The 21131-nt window shown below is 38.8% G+C and overlaps 2 protein-coding genes across 3 annotated transcripts in view; one reads left to right on the forward strand and one right to left on the reverse strand.

The window, feature by feature from the left end:
- The window catches only part of PDCD10 (programmed cell death 10), a 42321-nt gene extending 36919 nt beyond the window's left edge, over window positions 1-5402 (reverse strand). Inside the window, exon 1 of the mRNA XM_055308444.1 lies at window positions 5288-5402. The gene's annotated coding sequence lies outside the window, so the exon portion shown is untranslated. The remainder of the gene's footprint in view (window positions 1-5287) is intronic.
- A 650-nt stretch (window positions 5403-6052) lies between these two features.
- Window positions 6053-21131, forward strand: part of SERPINI1 (serpin family I member 1) — a 68994-nt gene continuing 53915 nt past the window's right edge. Inside the window, exon 1 of one of the 2 annotated variants that reach the window (XM_055307674.1) lies at window positions 6053-6289. The gene's annotated coding sequence lies outside the window, so the exon portion shown is untranslated. Of the gene's footprint in view, window positions 6301-21131 lie in introns of both variants that reach the window. The other variant, XM_055307673.1, reaches the window with a different exon arrangement.

The raw sequence follows: 21131 nt of genomic DNA on the forward strand, positions 1-21131 counted from the left end.
ATATATGCATACAAATAAAATTATTTAACTTCAAAATCCCTTTTACGGTTTACTTACCATGAAATTAGCTTAAAATTTTTAGTAATATTACCTATCATAATGACCCTAATAATCCAAAAACATGTAAGCAGCAGTACTTCAGATTTATCCTCCATATATTGGTTATACCAGGTAAATATGAATTTCTTGGATAAAAAAAATCAGTAAGGAAATAACATAAAAACTGACTTTTATAAAAAATTCAGGTTAGGACTTATCAAAGACTTACGCTTATTAATGAAAACTGGGAGCATTATCAAATTTTAAAGCCAAATACCAGCAATCATTTGTGGACAATCCCTCGTGGGAGAGGGAATTGGTAAATCCATGAAAGCATATAAGGTTACAGCAATTCAGAGCTGTTCAATTTATTCTATGCGATTATTATAGTACTGCAAAGGATTAGAGAATGTGTTTTCACGACCAAAACCTAACACAAAATTTATCCCTGAAATTTAGTTTGCATGTTTTTTTTTTTTTTTTAGTTTGCATGTTTTTAAAATAATGATCATTTTACTCTCCTAAGTATCTGGTTTAAAGCAAATAAAGTATTATCTTAAGACCCAGTGAAATATGAAAATTTTCTAGAAACCCAAAATATAAGCCCCTTTGAAATAAGCACTATTCAATTTTACAAAGTCACCTTGTTTAAAGCAGATGATACTACAAGTAAAATTCAAAGGAGATATCATGGTTAAAAAACAAAATGAAACAACAAAGAAAAAAGAAAAAGCATGGATTCTGTTCAGGACAAAATGAGATCACATCAGTAAAGCACAGAACCCATTAAAAGTTAGTTTCCTCCACATTTGTATTTTGTTATAATGAATGCTGTTTGCAAAAAGCAGTACAGGGATAAGATCTCCAAAATGCCGTTACACAGAAAGTTTGCTGTAACAGAAAATGACTCCTTTGTCATTTCCCTATAGAAAGCAATCTATCCTGATTTTAGAGGCCTCCAAAAAGACCAAACATCTTTCTACAAATTATATCATAAAATTTCTATCGTAAGTCCTTTCATCTAAGGGTGTAAAGCAAGTCTGTTTTACTTGTTTCTGTATTCCTGTCCCTAACAGAGTGCTAGAGGCCTGTGCATGAATGCACTCATTCATTCAATCATTTACTCACTTATTCAGCAAGTATTTACTGAAAACTAACTCCAGGCCAGATACTGCGTTAGTGAGGTAAGGCACATGACAAACTAGAGGGCCTCACCTAGGGAGCTTATAGTCTAGTGAGGGAGAGACATTTATCAAATAAGTGAAAAAACAATTAAGTTCCTGTTGTGATGATGCTACAAAGAAGTTACAAAGCATGGTGAAGATATACTGGGAACTTACTATAGTAAGTTCTAGTTTCAGGAAGGAGGGATCAAAGAAGGTCAGGAAAAGTTCCCCTGAGGAATGACATTTAAATGAGATCTGCAAATGAACTAGGAGTTGGTCAGATTTGGAAAGGGGAGAGGGTGCAGTCCGCAGGGAGATGGAACACAAAGAAAGGTTCCCAAATCAGGAAGGAACTTGCTATGTAGTAACTGAAAGGTGCAGTAAATAAGAAAGGCTGGGGGTAAGGATGGAAAGCTGAAAAGGAGGCAAAGGATAAACTGCGAGCATTAAAAAGAGTAAGAGTAAGGTAAGAGAATTTGAATATTTAAGTCATTTTAAGTCCTTTTCTCGTGTGAAATAAGTAATTTTAGGAACTGGGTCTTTATTCTATAATAGTAAGATCTACAGTCACAAGACCTGGATTATGCCTTAATCCCACCAGTCACTAGTTACGTGACCTTACGTTTAACCAATCTGAACTTCATACACCGTAAACAGGTACTCAATTATTTTAGCTACTGGGATTGCAGTAATAGAGTCCTGTTCTCATGAACTTCTACCCTTAAAGACAGATGCACATCGGAAACATCCTAAGGCCTGTAAGAGATCCAAAGGCTGACACAAGGCTCCTGCAAAACCAAAACTGAGAACAAATGTGGATACTGATGAACTACAAACTACTATAAAAATACAATTATACACATAACTCTGGGAACCCTAAATTCTTCAATGTGACCACAGGGTACCAGCATGTGACTGAAAGATGATAAATACAATAAAAACCTTACTCCATCATTAAATATAGATGAATTATCCAAACTAGGATGGACCTCAGAGATGAAGAGTAATGATAGAACTGAACCCAGAACAAAAAAACTAGCATTAAATTAATTTTACTGGAGGATCCCTGGATGGCTCAGCGGTTTAGCACCTGCCTATGGCTCAGGGTGTGATCCTGGAGACCTGGGATCGAGTCCCACATCGGGCTCCCTGCATGGAGCCTGCTTCTCCCTGTGCTTGTGTGTCTGCCTCTCTCTTTCTCTCTCTCTGTGTCTCTCATGAATAAATAAATAAAATCTTCTTTAAAAAAATAAATTAATTTTACTTACTTCCATATTTTCCTTTTAGTTCAAAAGCTCATTCCACAACCTCATAGCTGCATGCCAAAAGTTAGAGAACTCATTTCACACTTCCCTCAACAAAAAGGAAACACCCCCTGTGCTGTCTAGAAAACATGTTAACATTTTTGCTTTACCATCACTCACTCATGTTCAGTTTGAAGTCCATGTAAACTACCATTTCCGTCTATAACATAGCATGGAACCAGTTATCCCCACTGGTTCATTTGGTTAGTTGGTCTTCCTTCCTTGTGTACTGCATTACTCATGGTGCTACGTTACTCTTATTCTTCCTACTTCTTTCTATAGGATCATATTCTACTTTTAAGGTCATACTAATTTCCAGACCATCTTAACTTCAGTCAAAGGGGAACAATATGCAACATTACGATCCTACAAAGTGTTTTTGCATTCAAAAGTCATACACTGTAGAACCTAAGTTTGCAGAGTACGTTAAAAAAGCAGCATATTTCAGTGGTCAACTTACATGACAGTAAACCATGATTAACTACTAGCTATCGGTAGATACTGAATTACTGTATGTAAACAACACAAAGGAAATCCTCATGTCAAAAAACACACACCTAAGATTCTATTAAAGATAATATTCATGGGATCCCTGGGTGGCGCAGCGGTTTAGCGCCTGCCTTTGGCCTAGGGCGCGATCCTGGAGACCCAGGATCGAATCCCACATCGGGCTCCCGGTGCATGGAGCCTGCTTCTCCCTCTGCCTGTGTCTCCGCCTCTCTCTCTCTCACTGTGTGCCTATCATAAATAAATAAAAATTAAAAAAAAATATTTAAAAAAAAAAAAAAAAAAAAAAGATAATATTCATAAGCTATGAATGGTCACACTAACAATTATAAAGGAGAAGACTGTATTACAAGCATACTGCTCTCTGCTCAATAGAAAATATAAATGTGAGGCAGCCCAGGTGGCTCAGCGGTTTAGTGCCGGCCTTCAGCCCAGGGCGCGATGCTGGGGACCGGGGATCGAGTCCCACGTCCGACTCCATACATGGAGCCTGCTTCTCCCTCTGCCTGTGTCTCTGCCCCTCTCTCTCCTCTGTCTCTCATGAATAAATAAATAAAATCTTAAAAAAAAAATTTTTAAAAATAAAATGTAAATGTCCAATTTTTCCCATTCTTTAAATAGGATGAATTAAAAGTCATGGACAACGCTAAGAAAAACTCACCAACACACTGGAGTCCAGAAAATGAGGGGGACAAGGAAACAGGAGTCAACAACAACAACAAAAAATGTGATGCTACTTCCAAGAAATGCAACGTACCCTCTTTTCTAGTAAAGGAGCACAGTCACCTCTCCTGATGCTTTGTGACTTGAACACAGCGTAAAAAAAATAAATAAATAAATAAATAAAAAACAAGTCTTGTGAAAGAATTCCCACGCTACCGCTGCTGGCTCTACTCAAGTGAGAGTGGCAACAGTCAGCCCTAAGGTAGGGAGGGAAATAGGTGTATCTCTTAAATATAAGGATAGGATGTATTTTGACATTCTCCTAGGTCATTCTCTACCGTTTGAAATGTAGTCCATCGCTTAATACATCCGTAAGTCAGCTGAAACTCAGTCTTATTTTAAAAAAAAAAAAAAAAAAAAAGTGTGTGTCCTTCCTTCATGGAGGAATTTCTCCAACTCAAAAACACACACACACACACACACACACACACACACACAAACTCTTCATCTCACAAAGGGCTCCTAAGAAAACCATAAAATGCGTTACTCTGCAATCTCCCCCTACTCACTTCAAAAAAACAAAACAACAACAAAAAAAAAAAACACCCAACCTCCCTGCTCTTTCCTCTGAGTCAGAAACTGGATTATATAGGGCAGCCCGGGCGGCTCAGCGGTTTGGCGCGGCCTTGAGCCCGGGGTGGGATCCTGGAGACCCGGGTTCGAGTCCCGCGTCGGGCTCCCTGCGTGGGGCCTGCTTCTCCCTCTGCCTGTGTCTCTGCCTCTCTCCCTCTCTCTGTGTCTCTCATGCATAAATAAATAAAAATCTTAAAAAAAGAAAGAAAGAAAGAAAGAAAGAAAGAAAGAAAGAAAGAAAGAAAGAAAGAAAGAAAGAAAGAAAGAAAGAAAGAAACTGGATTATGAGCGGCTTGGACTCAGACCTGTCCCCAGGTGTGTGACCTTGGGCATGTCGCCTGTCCCCTCGGCTTCTGGTCGGCGCCTGAGAACAGAGTCTCTGAGAGCACAAGGGGTGCAAAGGTACCTTGGGAACTGCCCCCCCGGGGGTCAGAGGCAAGACCTGCCTCCTGAGAGGGGCCACGTCAGGGAACTGGACCTGAACCCGCAGAGCCCCGCCAGCCAACGGCGCACTCTTCCTCCCCAGAGGGCACAGCCGGGGTCACCCCGAGAGCCGACTCCCCAGCGCCCCTCCCTTCCCCCGCCGCCCCCGGCCGACCTGCAAGCGCAGGGCCAGGCGCAGCAGCCACCTCTCCGCGCCCCAGGCCACACCTTCGGAGGACCCCACCCCAGGCACATCCGCCCGCTCCCTCCCCCCGGGCACCCGAGGCCGGGCTCGCCCTTCCCCTCCCGCCCCCACCTGGAGCAGACTTCCTGGAGGCGTCCGGGCCCGAACCGGGCAGGCGGCGTCTACGAACCCGCTTTCCGCCGCTCGCGCCGGGGAACCTCGCTGACGCGCAGAGGGCCCCGCTCCCAGCCGCGTCCGCGCCGCCCGCCACAGCCCAGCCGACGGCCCCCCGCGGCCCCCGCGCGGCCCCCGCCCTCTTCCGCGCCGCTCGGGGCTTCGCACCCCGGGACGGGGCGGCCACGCCTTACCGGCAACTGAGGCACTGACTTCACTTCCCACCTTCGGAGCCCTCTTCAACTCCCGGATCAATTCACTCCGGCGACGCCGGAAGGACCCGAGAGGAACCAGGCGTTGTCCGGAATCCTGCCCGGCCGGAGTCGCGCAGGGGCCTTTCGGGACTTGTAGTCCCGCCAGCCGCCGTCGGCGGCCATTCCGACACGGGCCGGACTACGATTCCCGGCAGGCCGTGCGGTAGAGCCCAAGGCGATGGGTGGGGACAGCTCTAGCCAATAGCAGGAGAGTTCCCTGCCTTTGCGGGAGGAGGTGGGACGGAGAGAGAGGGTGTCGGGGAGGAGGAGGAAGGGCGGGGTCAGCTCTCACCTGCACCAATCAGGGTGCTGGGTCGGCCCTGCGGGCGACTCACCCATTGTGGGGGCGGGCAGGCAGGGCCCAGGAAGGAAGGGGGTGCAGGGGGGGGGGGGAGGTCCTGAGGCGGGTAACGTGGGGCGGCTGAGCCGCGGACGCTGCACCGAGCGGGGCATCGCCGGGGTGGAGGGAGGGAGGGCGGGAGGGGATGCGTCCAGGCCGGAGCAGCGGCTTCCCCGATAGCGGACGAGCCCCGGGCACGCCAGGCGGCGTCGGGAAGGGATCGGGTGAGCCTGGGCTTCTCCAGGAGGCGCCCGGGGCGGGGCGGGGCGGGGCAGGAAGCAGCTGCAGGTGTGAGCCCGGGGGGGGGGTCCCCGGGGAAGGGAAGCGGCCGAACAGCTGCAGAAGCGCAGGGAGCGGGAAGGTTCGGGCGCAGCCGCTTCCCGCCGCCGCCGCGGGCCGGGGCGGCCGCAGGAGCAGCAGGGGGAGGAGCGACAGCCGCCGAGTTCGCCAACCGGAGGAGGGGGAGGCGGAGCTTGGGTCCCTGTAGCAGCCCGAGGCGCAGGCTGGACTCTAGTTTCCCGGGAGAGCCGAGAGCGGGAGCTCGAGCGGAGCGGAGCGCGGTCCCCCGAGCATCGGCTCCAGCATCCCGCCGGGGGTTGCAGGTGTGCGGGAGGTAAGCGTGGGCGCCCCCTCCGCGCCGCCGCACAGCGCCCGGGAGAGGGCGACTTCCAGGGGGGTCCTCAGGGCGCAGCTAGGGTCTCCGACTCGGGCTAGGGACCCGGTGCGAACCGAACCCTCTTAGATGACATCGGATGTGCATTTTGGACTTTGTAAGGGGGGGGGGCGGGAAGCAAAAGGTGGCTTGATTCTGGGTATAAAGGGCGTGGCTAGTGGTCTTTGGTGTGAGTTATAGCATTAAAACTGTTGCGGGAGATGTTAAGATTGAGCGAAACCCTGCTGATTGAGGATAAGGTGGATGACATCTGGGTAGGTGCGCAGCTGGCAAAAAAAAAAAAAAAAGAGAGAGATTTTGTCATTGATACGGAATTACTTAAAAACTCTTGCACTAGGAAAATAACTTTGCATTTCTTCTTCAGTGTTTATTTACCCTGTGCGTTGCTTTATCGGGTTGTCCTGCGACCGACCTGTTTTCCAGGGTGGTTTACCGCAGGTTCCCAAAATTGAAGGGGATTTGTATGAAGGGAGCAAATGCAGGCAGGAATAATCGAGATGGCCAAACCTATCAGAAGTATAACTTTGCCCGCAATACCGTAAAGCCGCTTTCATGGATGGATGACACTTAGCTTTCCTAGCAGCGGCTCTAGGATATTGGAACAAAGACTAGGACTCAGCCTACAGTGGGAACATATGGTGTACTTCGTTGCCGCTCCTTATCCTCTCTTTTGGGGCTGGTAATTGTACATTTGGGAAAAAAAAAAAAAAAACTAAAGTACAGGGGGAAACTGTGTGAAGATCTTTCCTGTTTAGGGAGTGTGTGCTGAATGATGACCCCCAGTATGTGTTGTGACGGGGTTAGGCGTAAAACACATGTAATAGTATCATAAAATAGTAGTTTATTCTTAGTGTTAAACCATGTGCAATTTCTTCGAATGTTGTTAAATACCTGTGGATGAAAATACGGTTTTAATACTAGGTATAGGTGAAAGTCACACCTCCCTTTGTGTAACTATCACAAAACTGCAGCCCCCCCCTTTTTTTTTTTAGAAAAGTGTGTAAATAGCTATTTTTCTTTTTGTTACAGAGGTCTTTCAGATTACATGGCTTTTAATCATAGTAGCACATTGCAGCACATTTTGCTCTGAAATGCTTTCATTGTGACAGTTGTGTACTCCCAGGGTCTGGGCGAATAATCTGTTTTGTTTTGTTTTGTTTTGTTTTTCCTACCTTGGATCAATACAATGGAGAAATTACCTTTTATTTTGGGGTTTGCATGCTTTCCTCATTTACTTAGGATTTTCGGATTTTATTTTTGTGACACACACAAAATTCCTTTTTGAAAAGAAATGGCCAGAAGGAATTCTCTTCACAGGTTAAAGTTCTATCCTACTGAGTGCTACTTACCGATAAGCCTAAATGACATATCAGTGTATTTACTCCTCCTCTCTAGCACCCCCTGCCACATTCTTACATGCCAGAGAAATATATAGATGGACAGATCTTAGAGAAACAGCTGCTTTTAGATTGTCCCCGAGCAGATCAGGTATTAGAAGCAGCAGAGAGCTTAGAAGAAAGAAAAAGCAATAGCAGCCACTAAACTTAGCCATGATAAGGATCTGAGATTATCTTTGCTGTATCACAGGAGAGCCTATTAATCCACATAGCTGATGAGACCTTATGTAAATGATTTTAGGAGAAAAAAAAATGGATTCTAGAGTATTGTGAGGCTTGGAAAAGATTGTTTTTACCCTTGCTATTTATGATAAAGTAGATTGTTCTGAGTCAGGGTCTTAGCATCTTCCTTAGTCTCTGGCACTGATTGATTTTTTAAAATTGAACACTTGCTGTCACTAATTTATTTACCCTGTATAATAATAATAATTAATAATAATACTGGGAATATTGAGAATCAGTTAAGGAGCTGGGATAGAAAAAATATCAACACAGTTGAAATTCAGATGTACTTGGAATTAGAACTATCTCTGGGTCCTCTGCTGTGAGGTATCATAGAGTCTCATTAGGAGTGGGATGAGTTTGTAGTATTAAAGTACTGGATTTTTTTTTTTTTTTTTTTTTTTGCCTGCTTCCAAGATTTGAATCCCCTTTAATTTGTCACCGAAAAGAGATTGGGTTCTTGTATTATTTGGGAGTAAGACCATGTTTTTTTTATAGGGGAGAAAATCCTTAGCAATGTATAGTACTTGGGTATTTGTTACCTTGAGCTTCTGTCAAGAGATTTTAAATTGATATTCACATTAAATCTCAGATAATCTAAAGACTTCTTGACTGTATGATGTTATTGGTGTCAGGATGATTCTTTATGTGACAGTTTATAATTTTATGTAAAGCACTACCTAGGTTAAAGCATGTTATTTATTCTGCTCTTGATTTTTACTACTTGCGTATAGCTATTAGCATATGATATGATGAGAAAGAAAAACCAACAGAGTGCAGAATGTCTCTCTGGAACGAACAATGCTCTGGGGATCACTGTTCTTTAGCCAAAAGACTTGGTTAATTTCAAATTACAGTATATTTTGAACTTTTTTAAAATTCAAAATTCTGACTGTAAACTTACTGAGTGAAAATAATTGAGTAGCATGGATTTCTCTTTCTAACAGGAGGATTCACTGATGCATGCAGCACAAAAAGAACAAGACTTAAAGGTTCAACATCAAATTGTTTTGGTGTGTTGGGAAGGTGATTAATAGAAGGGAATAGATATGAAAAGTACCATTTGATAAACAGTTTGAGAAACTGTCCTTAGCAAGAGAGAAAAGAGATTCCATCTGTTTTGTTAAATGCCTATAAGTGGTTCCCTGGGTTTTTTTCCCCCAATCATTTCCAGAAGCTTAATACCCATAGTGAGAAACAGTACTTTCCTATATTGTCCTTTTAAACAGGAGTCAGACTGACATTATTTCATTAGATTTTGAGTAATCATGGGTTATTAAAACAAAGCTAAAAAAGATCTTCTGCTCATACATTCACTTCTAAGTGAATGAATTATTTGGACATAATATTTAAAAACAAGTAAAAACCTAAAAGGTGTTTCCCCACCCTAGTAACAGAGATTCTTGAATCAGACCCTACAGAGGAGCAAGAACACCTCCCCCCCCCCCTTTTTACAGCAAACTTCCAAGGGTTAAGTACTGCTTTGGGGGATCAAGATTAATTATTATACAAAGGTAGGGATTTGTTTTTGTTTTGTTTTCAGTCTTCTGATGTTTTCAAAATTTAGTGCTTGAAGTTCAGTAAGTGTGTTTTAAATAACTAGATTATTAGCTCCTGGAGACAACATACCTCTTTCCTATCTCCTGCTTGTTCTGAGCATCCTCTGCTCAACATGAAGAAATGGCCCTATAACCGCTTACTGAATTAAAACTACTAAGATGTTTTTAATGTACACATCGAGACATTTTGCATTTTGATAGACAAGAGTTAAGTTGACCTCACAGAATAATTACTATACATTAGGCTTTCTGAGAATGTCTTTGTGCTGGTTGGCCTTTGCAAAAATGTCCATTGGGCCCGATTTCATTCAGATTGTGTGGGCTACAAAGAATAATGTACAATTTTGTGTGCCAACATTTCTAAATTCATCCCAGAGATAGGGAATACGGATGAGAGGAAAGGGCTCTCTGATTGGTGGCAAACAAGGTCTGCATTTTCTAGCCAGGGAACCCTATGACTCAGTACCCTTTTACCTGAGTAAGGTACCTTTGTTGAAGCTTATTCATGAAACACATATTTCATTCTGTAAAAAGCGAATTTGTTCTTCCATTTTTCTTATCATTTCTAAAAAAAAACAAAAACAAAAAAACAAGAAAGGAAGGCAGACTATATTTAAACACATGTGGAGCTGGGCATTTATTGTCTTTTGCATTCAGCCTTCCAGAAACAAATTAACCTGATTAGTGTTAGAATGAAGAATTCAAATGCGATTGTCCTTTCATTATTATAAGACCTGGAGAACTCGAGTTAATTACAAATGGTTTTGTAGTAGTAAATTTAATAATAGCAGATATTTAACTGCCTTTTCTTTACTTTTTAAACATCTTTCCAGCATGCAAACAGATACAGATTGGCTTAGAATCGATGATTAGCTTCTTTCTTCATGTTGCTTCGGCATTACTCTTCATGCTTAGCATTGTGCCTTGTATAGAGTTAGCTGAGTTCATAACTGTCTTCTTCACAAGATGCTTAGTAACTTCAGAACTGAGCTTCATTTGCCTTTCTATTTAAGAGCCTTATACAAAGTCTGTACTTGGTAATAATTGGTTTAATATTTGACAACCTATAATGAAACACTGTTTTACATTTTTCACAAACAGCTACAACTAGAAAAGTGATTTTTTTTTCTTAGACAACTGTTTTAGCACCAAATGCAGCCCTTTGCCCACAACAGTTGCTTAAATAGAGCTAAATATAAATATTGGTGTCTACTATTGACTTTGTGAATGAATAGAGCAAACATTGCTATTAATTGCAACCTTACCTATGAGTATACTTTAGATATAAAGTCATTAATTGGATCCCTTTTGGAGTTTGATCTCTCTTTGCCTCTAAAATTTTGCTGACTTAAAGATATACCTTTAAGTAACATTCCCCACACACTCATACATACTTTCTATGACTTTTCTTTCTTGACACAGAAATAGAGACTTAGAGGAAAACAGATAAATGTAATATGAGGCTTTATCGTAACTAAAAATTTTAACTGGTCTTAGGTGTTCAGTTTTTAGTGAAATGGTTGCATCCGGAGGCCTGCTTCAGGCTTATTAAGCCTAAATTATACAGGCATTTGTCATCTTTGAGCAAGCATGGGGGAGGGATGAATTCTGAGATTTGGCGTTAACAGTGCTCAGTGCTAGCCGACTGTACTTCATAGCTGCTGAAGTGTGCATGGTACCTCCAGCTCCAGCCATTGCTTCAAGACCTCCTCCTGGTTCTGCCTAGGAAAGGAGCCTTCTGAGCTCCTCACCACTCCTAATTTAGTGTGGGAAGGAAGGCAGATGGAATTTATTTTGATTTAATAATCTCATTTTCCTAAGTGTACTGTTTTTCCCAGATCTATCTCATATCAGAGTTGTCAATAACAGTAACTCGAGTGTCACAAAGTGATATCTATTGCACAATCTAGCAATTTAATGAGTACCTAACAACTTGAAGCCCATTTCCCTCCTAGCAGCTTGGCTTCTTTTAAATGGGCCCGGAACAGCTCACTGCCGTGCTTTTGATATGTTGCCCACTTTGGATTGCTTCTGTTATTTTCTTGATGACCTAAATTTTGCTTTGAAAAACTAACTAGTTTTATTTAAGGTCTTTAACCCTATGTAACTTGAAGAATTAATAAACTTTATTGTTTTCCCACCTTTTAGTAATGTGCTATAAACACTGTATTATGATGTATAATTTTGCCATTCATTTAATTGTTGAGTACTTCACAAAGCAATCTAAAATCATTGAAGCAATTAATGTTTTTTAGATATAATCAGCCGTCCAGTTAAGAAACTGTACAAAATATCCTAAATTCCTTACATATATTAAATCACTTGTTTTACGTTCAAAGCAGATTAAATTGTATTTTATTTTATTTTTTTATTTTTTTTAAAGATTTATTTATTTATTATAGACACAGAGAGAGAAAGAGAGAGAGGCAGAGAAACAGGCAGAGGGAGAAGCAGGCTCCACGCCAGGAGCCTGACGTGGGACTTGATCCCGGGACTCCAGGATCGCGCCCTGGGCCAAAGGCAGGCGCCAAACCGCTGAGCCACCCAGGGATCCCCTAAATTGTATTTTATATCATAAGTCATTTGACATATAATACTGGATATAATTTTGATAACACCAGTATCCTTACAGCCACATAACGATGGTATATAATTTTTGTTTTTGCTAAATCAGGGAACTTTTTAAAAATTATACTAAAATGACAATAACCTAAAATTATAAAGGCCTAATAATAACTATTCATGTTTTTTTATCATAAGAGCAGATTTAGCTAATAATTACTAATATAAAGTTAAACATTTTGCAGAAGAAATCTTACTACCAAGATTATCTAAAACAGCAAATTCTTGCTTATATTATACGGCCCCAAAATAATTGACAATTAAAAAATAGTTTTATAGTATGTGTCAATTAGAAATGCTTTCAGCTTCCAGTTTTTCATACAATAACATAAAACAATAGGGATTTATTATTCCAAAACAAGAAGTCTAAAAGAAGTTGTTTACTTTTGGTTTAGAGGCTCAATGTTGTAAGGGTTTTATCCTCATGTCCTTTCTCGTGCTTGCTGCAAGATGGATATCCCTGCTGATCCAAATATCATATTCTAGTTCAGGGCGGGAAGGATAAGGAATGACTGTACCACTCGAGTCTTTCTCTTTTAAGCAAGAAATAATAGCTTTCCCAACAACCTCCTCTTACAAATGTCTCCTGTGGATCTACTGGTCCCTAGCTTCTGGGTGGCCCTAGCTTTAAAGGAAGCTAGAGTATCAATGACTTTGGGCTTTTGTGGTGGATAAAGTAGGCAAAAAGTGACTTGAGAATGGGGGTAACCAGTCGATAGTTTCAACTGTTGTCTGATAATTAAAATTATATTAATTTTAAATCGTACTTCCTCTCATCCTAACTTCTCCCTCACGCTTATTTGTTTTTTTTCCACCCAGGTTAGAAAATGCTAACTTTCTTAAACCTAAGTTTTCACTTCTATGACTATCAAATTTCAAGTCTGAGCGAAGGCATTCGTCAGATACTGATGATATCTCTGGTTAAAGGTCATCTGGCCCATACCACGTTTAATACTTGACCTATACTTTTTATTACAGACATAATAATACCTGAAAGGATGATTCTGTTGTAAATCTGCTTTAAAACTCAAGGTATCAAAGAATCTCCAAGTAGACTGCATTTGAGAATATAGATACAATACAAACGAAAGAACAATTGGATATTTGATTCCTTTTAGAGATTTGTTTAGCTGCCTGTAAAAGGAAAACATGCCGTTGTTTCATAGAGAGGAGCTCACTCTAAAACAATGTAATCCTGGAAAATGGTGTTATTACTCGTTCCTAAAATGTGAAAAATATTACTGACATCCATTCAGTAATTATTACCTAAGTTTTGACTAGTTCTTACAAGGACACATCTTTGACTTACAGTTTTGATAACCAGTGATTCCTTGAGGTTAGGAAAGTCTGAGGGAAAAGTTGAAAATAAGAAAATGGAAACAAATACATATTCTTTCAACATAAAAACCCCTCCTAATCAGAGATATTAAACTACTTTTACAATTTGTAGTATGGGTTTGGGTACCTTAGAGAGATAGAACAAACTATATTAAGACATTTACTCCTTGGCATAATCTTTTAATACAGTAAATAAAAGAAGACATTGGGAGACACATTTATATAAAAACACATTTACATAAAAATATGTGACTTAAAACTGGTATTACAACAGCTGCTATAGTAGAAGTCCAGAAGCAGAAGAAATTGATCTAATGTGGCAATCGGGACGGCTCTGAGAAAGAAGTAGGGCAGTGTGGGGTGTTGGTTAGGAGCACAAGGTGGCATACTGTGCCTACAGGCACACTACTTTTTTTATAAATCAAATTCTATTGAAACACAGCTATGCCCATCATTTACATATCATGAAGATTGCTTTCTTGATACAACAGCAGAGTTGAATCATTGTGACAAAGACCACAGGGCCCAGAGCCTAAACTATTTCCTATCTGGCCCTTTTAAAAAAGTTTGTCAACCATTAGTTAAAGAATGTAGGCTCTGCAGTCCAACAAAACTGGATTCAAATTTGGTTTTGTAAACTGTAACTTGACTCAAAGGCTATTTATGTTGGTATAATGAGATTTCATACAAAGTGCATTGCAGAATATCTGGCATGTTCATAAATGTTATTTTATTAAATAATAGATTTTATTTTGTTATGATTTATTATTTTAAGTGAACTATAACTTAATTCAAATGAAAACTAAAAACTCTAAATTTAAGTACATCCTGCTGCTAAAATAAATGTTCAGGAAACTGGAAATGGTATCAACTAATTGTAAAAAAATTTTCAAGTGTTGCACAAAATATTGTATAGGTATAATGAGAATAACATAAAAGTGAAACAACCTCAATATATGTAAAAGTAAAGTGCAAACTTTAAAATACAATTAAGAGAGGTACCTGGGTGGCTCAGTAGGCTGAGTGTCTGAGGCTCAGGTCATGAACCCAGAGTCCCTGGATCAAGACCTGCATCGGGCTCCCTGCTCAGCAGAGAGCCTGCTTCTCCCTCTCCCTCTGCTCTTTCCCCCACTCATGCTCTCTCTCACTCACTCACTCTCTGTCTCTCAAATAAATAAATAAATAAATAAATAAATAAATAAATAAATAAATAAAACCTTTAAAAAAATACATTTAAGAATGAACAGCATAGAGACGCCTCAGTGGCTCTGTGGTTGAGCATCTACCTTTGGCTCAGGGCATGATCCCAGGGTCTGGGATCAAGTCCCACATCAGACTCCTTGCAGGGAGCCTGCTTCTCCCTCTGCCTATGTCTCTGTCCTCTCTCTTTTTTTTAAAAAAAGGATATGAACAACATAGTAAATATTGTGGGAAGCCATGTCAGTCAATTAAGAAAGAAGCTAAGAGACTATTCGAATTTAGAAGAAAGTGTATTTAAAAGTGAATATTCTAAAGAAAAGACATCACTACCAATCTTGTAGGAATAAAAGATTATTCGGGAATACTGTGATAAATTACATGGTATTAATTATATAACCGAGATGAAATGGGCAAATTACTACCAAAACAGGAAAAAAAAAAGAAAGAAAATATAAATATATACTCAGAAATCCTCAACAAAATACTGGCAAATCAAATCTGGCAACAAATAAAAATTATGTACCAAAATCAAGTAGGATTCATTACAGGAATGCAAGGTTGGTTTAATATGAAAATCAATCAGTGTTATGTACCACATCAATAGAAGAAAAAGCACATCATTTAACACATTTTCATGATGAAAATACTTAAACTAGGAATAGAAAATCTCCTCACCTAATAAAGGATATATGCAAAATGCAACAGCTAATACCATTTTTAATGGTGAAAGAATGAATATTTTACTTTATGATCAAGAATAAGAAGGATGTTTGCTCTCACCTTCTAGTCAACATTGTGCTAGAGATTCTGGCCAGGGTAATGAGGCAAGACAAAGATTGGAAAGGGAGAAGTGAATCTATCTTTATTCACAGACAAAATGGTCTTACATATAGACAACTCTAGAAAGGCCATACACACACACACAAAACAATTAAAACTAATAAGTTCAGCAAAGTTGCAGGATATAAGATAAAGACATCAATTGTATTTTTATATACCAGCAAAGAACATCCAAAAACAAATTTAAGAAAAATAAAATAGCATCAAAACATATTAAATACTTTGGAAGTACAAGACTTATATACCAAAAACATAAAACGATGTACAAAATATCACTAAAAGAGATTTTAAAAGACCGAAATAAATTGAAAGATATCTTCTGTTTATGGATTGAAACTCTCAGTGTTGTTAAGATGGTGCTATTTCCCAAATCTGTAGATCCAATGAATAAAATTAGATCTTTTTTGAAAAAATTGACAAGGTGATTTTAAAATTTATGTGAAAATGCAGTGTACCCAAACATGTATTTATTAGTGGAGCAGTATTGAGAGTCCAGAAACAAACCCTTATATTTGTGGTCAATTGATGTTTGACAAGAGATAGTCTTCAACAAATAATACTGAAACAACTGGGGATGCATGGGTGGCTCAGCAGTTAAGTGTCTACCTTCAGCTCAGGGCAAGATCCTGGGATCACATCAGGCTCCCTGCGGGGAGCCTCTGCCTGTGTCTCTGCCTCTTTTTCTTTTCTTTATTCTCATGAATAAATAAATAAATCTTTAAAAAAAAAAAAAAAAACTAGACATCCACCTGCAAAGAATGAAATTGGGTCCACCTCACACCATGTACAAAAACTGACTTGAAATGGATCACAGGTCTAAACATAAGAGCTAAAATTATAAAATACTTCAAAGAAAACATAGGAGCAAATTGTCATCACCTTGCATTAGTCAATGGTTTCTTAGATATGACACCAAAGGCACAGTGACAAAAGAAAATACAGATTGAACTTCATCAAATTTAAAACTTTTGTGATTTAAAAGACGAGAAGACAAACCACAGAAAGAGCTTAAATATTTGTAAATCAAATATTTGGGAAGAGACAGCCAAGGACATAAAGAACTTTTTTTTTATATATAATTCAAAAATAAGTCAAAGTAAGCAAAAGATATGAATAGATATTTCTTTCTGAATAAGATATGCAGATGCCCAATAAGCAAATGAAAAGATACATAATATTGGTCACTAGGGAGAGGGAAATCAAAAACTACAACGAGATACTACTTCATATCCATTAGATAGTAAAATAGAAAAGAGTAACAAGTACTAGGATGTGGAGAAAATTAAACCTTCATAAATTCCTGGTGGAAATACAAAGTGGTGCAGCCACATTGAAAAACAATTTAGCCAGTACTCAAAATGTCAACCATATAGTTGGTATATGACCTATTAATTAAGTTCTAGGCATATGCCTATAGAATTGAAAAAAATAGGTCCAATGTAAACTTGTACACAAATGTTACATAGAAGCATTATTAATAGTCAAAAAGCAGTGTAAAAGGGTGCCTGGGTGGCTCAGTCAGTTAAGTGTTGATTCTTGATTTCAGCTCATGTCATGATATCAGGTGTTGTGAGATGGAGTCCTGTGTTGGACTTTGTGCTGGGAGTGGAACCTGCTTAAGAGTCTCTGTCTCCATGGAATGCCTGGATGGCTCGGCAGTTGAGCATCTGCCTTTGGCTCAAGGCATGATCCCGGGATCCTGGGATCTAGTCCCACATAGGGCTCCCTGCAAGGAGCCTGCTTCTCCCTCTGCCTATGTCTCTGCTTCTCTCTCTCTGTCTCTCATGAATAAATAAGATCTTAAAAAAAAAAAAAAAAAAGATTCTCTCCTCGCTCTTCCCCTCCCCCTTCTAAAAACTAAAAGGCGCTCAATGAATGAATAAAATGTATAGCCAAACAATGGGATATTATTTGACCATAAAAAGGAATGAAGAACTGAAAGATGCTACAATGTGAATGTCTCTTGAAAACAGTAGGCTAAAAAAAAAAAAAAAAAAAAAAACACAACAGGCTGTTTTCTATAAAATATTCAGAATAGGCAAATCCATAAAGACAAAATAGGTTAATACCAAGGGACATGGGAAATGTAGGATCAGTTCTAATGGTTAAAAGGTTTCTTTCTGGGATGATGAAATATTCCAAAAATAAATAGTGGTGATGGTACAGCTTAATGAATATATTAAAACCCATTGAACTATATACTTTAAAAATGTGCATGTAAAAATGTGAGTATAGTTAACCCTTGAAGAACAACACAAGTTGGAACTGCACAGTTTCACTTACAGGTCTTTTTGATAAATATAGTACTACAAATGTATTTTCCTTCTGATTTTCTTAATATATTCTTTTTCTAGGTTTATTGAAGGAATACAGTATATAAATATATGCAAAGTATGTATTAATCGACTGTTTAAGTTATCCATAAGGCTTTTGAACAACAGTAGACTGTTTTGTAGTTAAGTTTTGGAGGAGTCAGAAGTTATACACAGATTTTCAACCGTACAGAGGTCAGAACCCCTAACTTTCACATTGTTCATAGGCCAAATGTATATTATAAAATTGAAAAAAATATATATAAGGAAGAGTTATAGAAGATTGAATTATAAGGAACCCAGTCTTGCAGACAAAATAGAAGGAAATAGTCTCATCTTATATAATTTTGTCACAGAACACCAGGTAAAATTAGCAAATAGAGACCAAGGTCTAGCCATACTTTGTTTGTTTTTTCATTTGTTAATTTTTATTTTAAAATGAAGAGGAAGGAGAACCTAAAGAACTGCAAGTAAAAATAAAGGGAGTGGAAATCATCTTGTCATTAGATTTGTCTTCTGCAGCATTTAGTAATGAAGGCAGTAGACCACTGTGTACAGAATTGCAGTGGGATTCATTTATGATTCAAAACTGCTCATCCAGCTGGTTTGTGATTCAATGTGCATGAGAACAAAAAAACAGTCTTTTAGTCATACAGAGACAAACATGCCACCATCACCACCAACAACAAAAAATGCATACATACTTGCTAAATAATGATAATCAAGAATTCAAGATTGGGACTATGAAATAATGAAACAAATGACATTTATATAGTTGCTACTATTGTTTTAAAACAAGATGTTAAAATTAATTCTTATGAAATAAGATTCCTATAGTAGGAAAAAGTTAATAATTGTATTCTGGATCAAATACTTCAGATCACTTCAAAAACTCAGGAGGCTATATGAGAAAGTGTATTAAATGCCTTATTGTATACATCATGGACTCAGTAGATGTTTTTTTCTTCACATTCATAGAAAATATATATTTCAGAACATAGGAAAGGAACACAATCAATGCAAAGAGAAAAAGATAAGCATGACAAAGTGCTAAACACTTATATTAAAATTACCAATAGATTTAGTCTTTTATTGAAAGATAGAAATTACCATGCTGGGTGAAAAACAAAAACTATTGGTTTTTAAAAGAGACAAAGCTAGGCAAAATGCTACCAGTTTAAAGTCAAAAGATGGCAAAACACTAATAGACAGAAATTAATTTAAAAATACAGGGTGGCCATATTTTTTAAACAAGACAGAATTCAAGGCAAGGGTTTTAATTTGGTGGAAAAGGGTATTTTATATTGGTAAAGATGTGATTCCTACTGAACATTTAATAGCCATGGCATGAGCCTATTTGTACTGATTGTGTAGAATTAAAATACATAAAACAATCTAGAGATGAAAGTATGGGCTTGGTATCAGATCTGGATTCAAGGGAAATGAGTGAATAAATGTATAAAAAATAAAAAGAGGACAGAAATGGACTTGGGAAGAAGCAGAAGCAAGTTGCGGACCCAGAGATGGCAGTAATGATGATGGAGATTCAGGGAAAATTTGGGGAACACGGCAGTGTTTGTCCTGTGTGTTATAGCTATGGTACAGAGATTACAAAACAAGTCGGAAGTTGGCCCACAGGTAAGTTATGTGTGTGTGTGTGTGTGTGTGTGTGTGTGTGTCTGTTTACTTATTTAAATACCAGTTTCCATAATCACCACCATTCCTCTTATATGGAGCAGCTTAGGGTCGTTTACCTTGTGCCCCCCACCTCTTGTAGACATTGCAATTTGTGACCCCTGGAATGAGGTAAGGGGAGTGGCTAAGGAAGAATGACTAAAAAAGTCATGAGTGAATAATTGTTCAAAAAGTAACAATGGCTTGCCCTTAAAAATGGTTAAGATGGGAGGATTTTAATATGCTCTTTACCACGTTAAACTATAAATTCAGAAACCTAAAAAGATAGTAACAATTACGAATCTACTGAAGTATTTAGATCTGTTTGTCTTAAGGGAACTGTATTTATTCATCCTCATTCAGTTTAGTTCATATTTATAAAAAGTAATGGCTTATTGAGACATTGATACTATGTAAGAATTTCCCTTTGCCTTTAGAGCAAAGAAGTCAACTTTAATTAAAATACTATCTCATTTCCTCTCTTTTCAGTCCTAAAATTATTGTGGTTGCTCTAGCTTATGCTCATGTCACCTCCCTTTTATGTCACCTTAATTGGAAAATTTTAGTTTTTGGTTTGATACCTGCTTCTTAAGTGCCACAAAACATGTATTTATGTACTTCACCCTTATAGAAATATAACGTTCAGCTAGCTAAGTAGCATGAATGATCAATCCATCACTGAGAATCAGTAACAATATATAATAAACCAGAGTAATTACTGTCTTCATACAAGTAAAGGCAAGCATTTGATTTTAAGGCTGACAACTTAAAACCACAAGTTTCTCTTAATGTATTTGTTTAATAATACAGCAGCTGATATTTTAAGAAATGTTTTCTTCTTTCTCCCCATCAGAATAAGTTGTAAATGAAAACCTTTAACAGGAAGATCTCATTTATCAAATGGACCCAGAATTCCTACCAAAACACCAAACCTCAGAACCTATGAAGTAAGCTTCATGACCCAGCCAAATGTGTTGCTGTGAAAGTCACTTTATTTATTTGTTAGGCCCTTAAGCCCTATTCAGAGCCTGTTTACTTCCAATAAACTGTTTAAATGAGTGTTTACTATTTAATTTTTATGTATAGACAGATTAACAATGAATCAATGGTGTAAACCCTCTCAGTGATATAAATGAGAGGGGAAAAAAATAACTGTAAAACTAAGAAAGTGCAGTTGTCAGAAGGGCACATGCCTTGACAACTCAGTGAAGAGATTTTTTCTTAAGCCAGAAGGAAAATTGGAGACGTGTGAAATCGCAAGTGCTTACCCTGCTGAATGCACTTACCAGGGACACCATTACTGGGGTTATCAAGAATATGGGGATAGGTTGTCAGTGGCATATTCAGGCTGTCAGCTTGATTGTCAGGGTAGAACTAATTGGTAAGTGGTAAGTAGCATTAGCGTGTGTGATTTGTTTTCATGTCTTTTGCCATTTCTGAGGTAATAGAGGAGCCTCTGATGTAAGATTAAGTCTCACATATGAAAGGGCAACATTTTAGAACTGTATCCTATCCCATGATTTAAATGGATTTTGTTGCAAATTGTGTTTGTATTAGGTTGAACTTCATGAAGTTGCCAAGTGTTGACTGGTTTTGACCTACCAAAG

This window comes from Nyctereutes procyonoides, unplaced genomic scaffold, assembly GCF_905146905.1.
Source record: "Nyctereutes procyonoides isolate TBG_1078 unplaced genomic scaffold, NYPRO_anot_genome, whole genome shotgun sequence".
NCBI lineage: Eukaryota > Metazoa > Chordata > Mammalia > Carnivora > Canidae > Nyctereutes > Nyctereutes procyonoides.